Source organism: Tursiops truncatus, chromosome 7 (genome assembly GCF_011762595.2).
Source record: "Tursiops truncatus isolate mTurTru1 chromosome 7, mTurTru1.mat.Y, whole genome shotgun sequence".
Classification (NCBI taxonomy): domain Eukaryota; kingdom Metazoa; phylum Chordata; class Mammalia; order Artiodactyla; family Delphinidae; genus Tursiops; species Tursiops truncatus.
In genome coordinates this window covers 7010495-7019554 of record NC_047040.1, presented here as the reverse complement: position 1 = coordinate 7019554, position 9060 = coordinate 7010495, and positions in this window count along the sequence as shown.

Sequence of the window (9060 nt, the reverse complement as noted above, 5' to 3'; positions counted from 1 at the left end):
GTGGGCCGGATGCGGCAGCCCTGAGGGATGAATAAGACAAATGTGGATTCTTGAGGAGGTGATAATTAAGGAGGGGATAAGAGAGGTACCTGCAAACAATGCAAGTGTGATGGGAACTGCTCTGCCCAAGAGCAGGCAAAGTTGTGCAGGTTCCGGGCTTGGGATCCAACGGGAGGGATGCTATGCAGCAGGAGTGACAGAAAAAGCCCGTGCTTCCGGCAGCCTGGAAGTCTGGAGCAGTCAGGGAAGGGGGTGCAGTGTGGGGTGGCGGAAGGGGGAGCGGGGCAGACGGGTGGTTCAGAGATGACTTTCATGCAGTTTTAGGAGCTGATCGATGGGCAAGGATATAGTCAGGAACACCCAGGGTTTCCTGAGACCAGGGACAGCCACGCAGGGGGAGGAAGCTCACATGAGGACACGGGGCAGAAGATCCTGATGGGAATAAAGCTGGAACCAACAGGGTGGTTTTGGTTTTAGTTTGGGTGCATCAGCTAAGAGAACTGCTGGCTATCGAAGCAGAGAGGAAGAGGAACAGAACAGGAAGCTGGGAAGGAGCTGACACGTAATCACCACGGAAAGCAAGTGGCCGTGGGCAGAACACGTTCAGGAAACACGGTAACAGTCCCTGCCGAGGGAGGGTTGTCATGATTCAGGCCTGGGAAGTGCCTGGGGCCAGAACAGAGGTTGAGGTGGCACAGGGGCCTGGGTGGCACTGGTGCCCCAGGACGTGTCAGTGGCAGCTGGGTGGCCGGGGCAGGTGTACCTGAGTCCGAGGGCTGGAGTTGCTGTCTCCAGTGGTTGGCAAATCTGACCCCGGGGACAGAGAGCCTGGGGGCGGGGTGGCAGTTGCTCTGGCACCTCGGTTACTTTGGTTACTGGCTGTCTGGCTTTACACACGAGGTGTAGGCTTGGTACAGGGAAGATGCAAAGCTGATGGGGCCTCTGAGGTCTGTAAAGGAAGATAAAAATGGAGTCAGTATTGCTCAGAGAGCTGTCTAAAATGGAGCCGGGAGAGTTCCCTGGTGGCCTAGTGGTTAGGATTCCAGGCTTTCACTGCCGTGGCCTGGGTTCAGTCCCTGGTTGGGGAATTGAGATCCTGCAAGCGGTGTGGCCAAAAAAGAAAAATAAAATAAAATAAATAAATAAAATGGAGTTCAGAACTCTAACGGAAAACTGATGAATTCATAAAAGTGCTAACAAAAGATCAAGATGAAAAAAAATTAATCACATGGAACTGAGTGAACTGATGAGGAGGATTATAATTTTTGTTACTTTCTGTTTGAATAAAAAAAGAAAATCCCACAAGGACTCAGAGGCAAAAAATATACAAATCAATTTTCACTGCAAAGTAAAGGAGCTGTTACAGTGGAGGATTGCCGGACTGAATGTCAATATTATGACCTAGTGTGAGTGTGTTTCGTGTTTGGTAATTGCAATCATTGTTGCTTTTGTTGTGGTCACCCATTTATAATGCTTGGTGTCAGATTATTTATCTCTTATAAAAATAAAATACAGTGTGTGTGTGTGAAAAAAAAAAAAAAAAATGGAGCCAGGAGGCCATTATGGAGGTATGATTTAGGCACGTCTCAGCCTGGATGGAATCTGACCTTTTGACCTGATGAAGTCACGCAGAACACCTACCAGAAACTCAAGATACTTACCAGACACTTACCCTAAAGTTGCTCTTAATTTTAGGGTATGTATCTTGCAGATACCTGACTGCACAGAGCCCAAAGATGAATGGCCAGTGTGCAGGTTGTCACAAGGTTTGTGACAGCAAATATTGTTAACAATCTAAGTGTCCGTCAACAGGTGACTGGTACAATGCACTGTGCTGGGTATAGGAATAGTATGCTGGCTTTAAACAGGATGTGGTAGATACAAAAAAAGCTCCATGAAATGTTCATGAAGCATTAAGTGAAAAAAGCAAGGTGTACAACAGGGTAAAAAGAAAAGAGATCTTGCAAAAATATGCTTGCATATGTGTAGAAAGTTTTGCAAGAATTCACAAGATGCTGTCCCTCGGGCAATGGGCAGGGGGAGGGGGCTCTGGGCTGGCAGGAAAACTTATTTTGCATTGTGCTGGTTGACCTTTTACTCTGTTCATGTGTTACTTTTCAATTAAGGAAAAGAAGTCAGTCTCTTCCTCAGGAATCCCAAGGGAGGTGTGTTGGGGGAGGTGCCACCAGGAAGGTGACCAGCCGCCCACATAAAGCCAAGCTGCCCCACGGAATTTCACACACACCGTCGGGAACCAGAGTTGTCTTTTTATTTATTTAATTTTTATTATTATAAAAGTAGTATGTGGTCCTAAAGGATAAAGTAGAAGGAAGATATGACACCTCATTCTGTATTCTTCATATTCAGTGATTTCCCAAGATAAAGCTTTTTCCATAGTTGGAATCAATACCTCCAATCAGTTTCCTGAGTTTTTTTTTTTTTCTTTTTCTTCTTTTACTTACCATTGTATTACGAATATTTTCTGGCAAAAGACCCAAGTTGTTTTTGTGGCTGTGACTGTCCATCACCCCATTCTTCCCAAGGTTAAGCCTCATTCTCCTAGTTGCAGTTCAGGCCCATTGGGTTTTCTGGCATCTTCAGTGGAAGGGGGGGGGCGGCTCATTGCCAGGTCTTTGGTACTCAAGGGACGTCCTGGAGCAGAGCTCATGGACTCCGTGGGCCCCTGGACCCCTTGAAAAATTGCTTCCATCCCTGCTGGCATGGTTACTATGGGAACATGTGAGTTGGGGCTCTCAGAAAGTGACAGCCCAAGCAGCAGGTCACACATGAACTCATGGGTAGAGGGCAGAGTTTGAGGCTCCCCCTGGTGACGGGGAATCACAAGGCTTGACCCATTTAGGTTATTTTTAGTCTCCGGTAAAAAGCACTTTTATAGAATCCTGTCCTCCTTCAAACCAGGCACCACTGATGTCACCTACCAATTGGAGCCCACCGAGGCTCTGCCCACCACCCCCCAGGCACCTCAGAGACCTGCCGGGTTGACATCACCCACCTCACCAGGCACATTACCTCACTCCACAGGCACCCTTCAGATGCTAGATATTTGTGGCAGAGTGAGATTCAGGCCCTGGCCTTTCTCCCACGAGTGTAACTCAGGGCCTGATTTACACTCTGAAACAGAGGTATCAGAGATGTGGGGAAAAGAGGGTGGACAGTGCTGTGAATTGAGGTGTCACCTTCCTACTCTTCAGGAGGCCTGAGGCGTAAGGGCCTGTGAGAAGCCCAGCCAAGCATTCGGAGGACTGTTGAACTAAAATGTGAACCAAACCGGTGTCTGCAGGGGCCCGGGGAGAGGATCTGGAAAGGTCATCTCAAAGATGCCAGTAGCAGAAGTGGAAGACAAAGGTAGGAGGGGGGAGCCGGGCGTCCTGACAGACCCCAGAGCCACTGGGGAGGGAGGCTAGGAGAGAGAGGGCTGAAGGGTGAGCAATCCTTCCTTCCCAGCAGAGGGTCAGGGGGGATGACCCCTCAATAACAATAGTCCTTGGCCTTTGATTTGGGAGGGGCCAATGGGGGGAGGTCAGTTCTCAAGACAGAGGAGGGTGTCACTCCTTCCAGGTGGGGGTCTGACCTACTTGCCCTGGGCCGCTGGTACTGGGAGGGATGGTGCCTGATCACCGGAGGCTCAGGCCTCCTGGTCCTACCGGGTGCTCTGTGAGTGGCCACTCCATCCCCTTCTCCAGCCCAAGATGCCATTTTTTTCAGGTCTGGGGTGAGGGAAGTTCACTCCTGATTGCACTGGCCAAGTGAGCAGCTTTCAAACTTCATAGTTAAGTATTCCCTTCTGTATTAGGGTTCTCCAGGGGAAGGAACAACGCCAGTGGAATGAGGAGATATAAAGAGATTTATTTTAAGGAATTGGCTCACATCGTTGCGGAGGCCAGGCAAGTCCAGCATCTGCAGGGTGGACCTGCAGCCTGGGGACCAGAGCTGAGCTGAGGCTGCAGTTTGAGTCTGACGGCAGTCAGTCTGCTGACTGAATTCCCTCTCCTTTGGGGAACCTCCGCCTTTTTCTATTTGGGCCTTCGATGGATTGCATGAGGCCCACCCACGATATGGAGAGCCACCTGCTGTACTCAGAGTCTCCTGAGTTCAATGCTAATCGCACTGATGAATATCTTCACTGAGACATCGAGAACGCTGTTTGACCACATATCTGGGCACTGTGGCCCAGCCACGCTGACACATAAAACTGACTATCACCCCTCCCTTTGCTTTTAGTGAGTAGCTACTTTCACTCGCTGACTTCTTTCCCATAGGAATCAAGGGCTGACACCTACTTGGCCCAGGCTGGTGGGGACTCGGGTGCCCTGGGGTACAGTAAAGAGCTTCGATGAACACAGGAGGGAAAGGGAAGCATGGTGATTAATACTTAGAAATATTGTCCCACAATATTTGTGTGAAGTGACCCTGCATCTCTTCTTCATCCCTACTGCTGGGACTCCATGGTCCCTCTTCTTGTCTGACCCCTTCTCAGACTTTGAAACCCACTCTGCTTCCTGTCCAGGGTGGAAGGACACCTGACAAGCAGCTTGGTGGTGCAATGGGATCATTGCACCTCTCTCGGTCCTGTGCCTGTCACCTGCCTCCACCTGAGTTTTCAGAAGCAGAATCCTTCCTATGTCTTGGCACCTGCCATGTAAGTTCATTTCTTCAACACTGAGGGTTTTTTTTTTTTTTGCGGTACACGGGCCTCACACTGTTGTGGCCTCTCCCGTTGCGGAGCACAGGCTCCGGACGCGCAGGCTCAGAGGCCATGGCTCACGGGCCCAGCCGCTCTGCGGCACGTGGGATCTTCCCGGACCGGGGCACGGACCCGTGTCCCCTGCATCGGCAGGCGGACTCTCAACCACTGCGCCACCAGGGAAGTCCAACACTGAGGTTTTGTCTGTCCTTCCCAGAGCTTCTAGAGGTGCTCTATTCAGACCCTCTGCCCATTTTTAAATTGGGTTGTTTGGTTTTTTGACATTGAGTTGTATGAATTTTTGTATATTTTGGATATTAACCCCTTGTAGGGTATATTGTGTGCAAATATCTTCTCCCATTCAGTAGGTGGCCTTTTCACGTTGTTGATAGTTTCATTCACTGTGCAAAAGCTTCTTAGTTTGATGTAGTCTCATTTGTTTGTTTTTGTTTACCTTGCCTGAGGAGATGGCACCAAAACAAATATTACTAATACCGATGTTAGAGAGCATACTGCTTACATTTTCCTCTAGAAGTTTCATGGTTTCAGGTCTTACATTTAAGTCTTCAATCCATTTTGAATTTATTTTTGTGTGTGGTGTGAGAGAGTAGTCCAGTTTGAGTCTCTTGCATGTAGCTGTCCAGTTTGCCCAAAACCATTTACTGAAGAGGCTGTCTTTTCCCCATTGTATATTCTTGCCTCCTCTGTCACAGATTAATTGTCCATGTACGTGTGGGTTCATTTCTGGGCCCTCTATTCTGTTCCATTAATCTATGTGTCTGTTTTGTGTCAGTACCATACTGTTATTATTACTGCAACTTTGTAGTATAGTTTGAAATCAGGGAGCATCATATCTCTAGTTTTGTTTTTCTTTTTCAAGATTGTTTTGGCTATTTGAGAGCTTCTATGTTTCCATACAAATTATAGAATTATTTGTTCTAGTTCTGTGAAAAATGCCATTGGTATTTTGATAGAGATTGCATTGAGTCTGTAGATTGCCTTGGGTAGTATGGTCATTTTAACAATATTAATTCTTCCAATCTATATACACGATGTATCTTGCCATCTTGTTTGTGACATCTTCAATTTCTTTCATCAGTGTCTTTTGGTTTTCCAAGTACAGATCTTTTACCTCCTTAGTTAGATTTATTCATAGGTATTTTATTCTTTTTGATGTGATTGTAAATGGGATTGCTTTCTTAATTTCTCTTTCTGATAGCTTGCTGATAGTGTATAGAAATGCAAAAGAGTTCTAAATATTAATTTTGTATCCTGCAACTTTACTGAATTCGTTGATGAGTTCTGGTAGTTTTTTGGTGGTGTCTTTAGGATTTCCTATGTACAGTATCATGTCATCTGCAAACAATGACAGTTTTACTTCTTCCTTTACACTTTAGATTCCTTTTCTTTCTTTTTTTCTTCTGATTCCTGTAGCTAAGAATTCCAATACTATGTTGAATAAAAGTGGCAAGAGTTGGCATTCTTGTCTTGTTTCTGATCTTAGAGGAAATGCTTTCAGCTTTTCACCATTGAATATGATGTTGACTGTGGGCTTGTCATATATGGCCTTTATTATGTTGAGGTGTGTCCCTTATATACCCACTTTGTTGAGAGTTTTAATCATAAATGGATGTTGAATTTTGTCCAAAGCTTTTCCTGCATCTATTGAGATGATCATATGATTTTTATTCCTCACTTTGTTAATGCTTACATTAACAACGTATCACACCGATTGATTTGCAGGTATTGTACTATCCTTGCATCACTGGGATAAATCTCACTTGATCATGGTATGTGATCCTTTTATTGTATTGTTGAATTCAGCTTGCTAATATTTTGTGGAGGATTTTTGCATCTATGTTCATGAGTAATATTTGTCTGTAAGTTTCTTTTTAGTAATATCTTTGTCTGATTTTGGTGTCAGGGTGATGAAGATTTCATAGAATGAGTTCAGAAGCATTCCTTCCTCTGCAATTTCTCGGAATAGTTTGAGAAGGATAGGTAAGTATTTTCTAAATTTTTGGCAGAATTCAGCTGTGAAGCCAACCGGTCCTGGACTTCTGGGTTTGGGGAGTTTGGTTTTTTGTTTGTTTTTTTGTTGTTTTTATTTTTTACTAGTAATTGGTCTGTTCATGTTTTCTATTTCTTCCTGGTTCAGTCTTTGGAGATTGTACATTTCTAGAAATTTGTCCATTTCTCCTATGTTGCCCATTTTATTGGTGTATAATTGTTCACAGTAATCTCATGATCCTTTGTATTTCTGTGGTGTCCATTGTAACTTGTCCTTTCCATTTCTGATTTTATTTATGTGGGCCCTCTCTTTTTTTTCCTCAATGAGTGGCTATAGGTATATCAATTTTGTTTATCTTTTTGAAGAACCAGCTCTTAGTTTCATTGAACTTTCCTATTTTATTTTTTTAGTCTCTATTTCATTTATTTCTGCTCTGATTTTTATGATTTCTTTCCTTCTCCTAACTTTGGGTTCTATTTATTGTTCTTTTCCTAGTTCCTCTAGGTGTAAGGGTAGGTTGTTTATTTGAGCTTTTTCTTTTGTCTTGTGTCTTTTAACACTAGCTTTATAAGTGGTTGACCTACTGGCTTTACTGCATGTTTGTCTTTACCAATGAGATTTTCCCTTTCACAATTTTTCATATTTCTAGTTGTGGCCTTTTCTTCCTGCTTAGAAAAGTCCCCTTAACATTTCTTGTAAAACTAGTTTAGTGGTGCTGGGCTCTTCTAGCTTCTGCTTGTCAAAACTCTTGCTCTCTCCTTCTAATTTGAAAGATAATCTCGGGTAGAGTATTCTTGGTTGTAAGTTTTTTGTTTCATCACTTTGAATACATTGTTCCACTCGCTTCTGGCCTACAAAGTTTCTGCTGAAAAGTCAGCTGATTGTCTTATGGGAGTTCCCTGGTATGTAACTAGTTGCTTTTCTCTTGCTGCTTTTAAGATTCTCTCTTCATCTTTAATTTTTGCCATTTTAATTATAATGTATCTTAGCATGGACCTCTTTGGGTCCATCTTACTAGGGACTCTCTGTGCTTCCTGAACCTGGGTGTCTGTTTCCTTCCCCAGGTTAGGGCTGTTTTCAGTTGTTATTTCTTCAGATATGTCCTCTGACCCTTTCTCTCTCTCTTCTCCTTCTGGGACCCCTATAGTGTAAATGTTAGTATGCTTGATATAGTCCTAGAGGTCTCTTAAACTATCCTCATTTTTAAAAATTCTTTTTCTTTCTTCTGTTCAGCTTGGGCCATTTCCACTACTCTGTCTTCCAGATCACTGATCTGTTCTTCTGTATAATTTACTCTACTGCTGATTCCTTTTAGTGTGTTTTATTTCAATTATTGTATTCTTCAGTTCTTTTGGGTTCTTTTTTATACTTTGTAACTCTTTATTGAAATTCTGTGTTCATCCTTTCTTCTCCTGAGTTTGGTAAGTATCTTTATGATTGTTACCTCAAACCCATTATGGGGTAGATTGTTGATCTCCACTTCATTTAGTTCTTTTTCTAAGGTTATGTGTTGTTCCTTCATTTGGCACATATTCCTCTGTTGCCTCATTTTTTCCCCAATATTCTGTGTTTATTTCTGTGTGTTAGGTCGGTTACATTTCCAAATCTTGGAAAAGTGGCCTTATGTAGGAGATGTCCTATAGGGCCCAGCAGTAAGCTCCCCTTTGGTCACCAGAGCTGCATGCTCTAGGAGTGCCCCCTGTATGGGCTGCATGTGCCCTTCTGTTGTGGTGAGGCTAACTATTGTGGGCGCGCTGGTGGGTGGGGCTGGCCCCTGGCCCAGTTGCCTGCAAGACCATGCCTTATGTGATGGCTGTGGGGCCCCTGGAGGACAGGGTAGGCTTCTTGCATGGTTGGCTGTGTAGCCCAGAGGGGTGTGGATCTGCTGCTGGCCCAGTCATGGGTCTCTGCATGACTGTCTGTCTGCCCAGAGGGTGGGGTGGCCTGGGGCCTGGTGCCAGCCTACTGGTGGGCAGGGCTGTGTCCCCAACACTAATATGCTAGAGGGAGGATTCCAGAATGGTGCTTGCCAGTGCCAGTGTTATTGGGGTAGAACAAGCTCCCCCAAATGGCTGCTGTCAGCATCTCCGTCCCCAGGGGGAGTCCCAGTTGCGTGCTGCCTCTCTGGGAGGCTCTCCAAGATCAGCAAGTATGTCTGACACAGGCTCCTTGCAAACTACCACCTCTGCACTGGTCTCAGAAGATGTAAGATTTTGTGCGCATCCTTTGAAAGCAGAGTCTCTGTTTCCTACGGCCCTCTGGCGTCCTGAATGTAAACCCTGCTGGTTTTCAAAACCAGACATTTTGGGGGCTCTTCATCCCTGTGCAGGACCCCTGGGCTGGG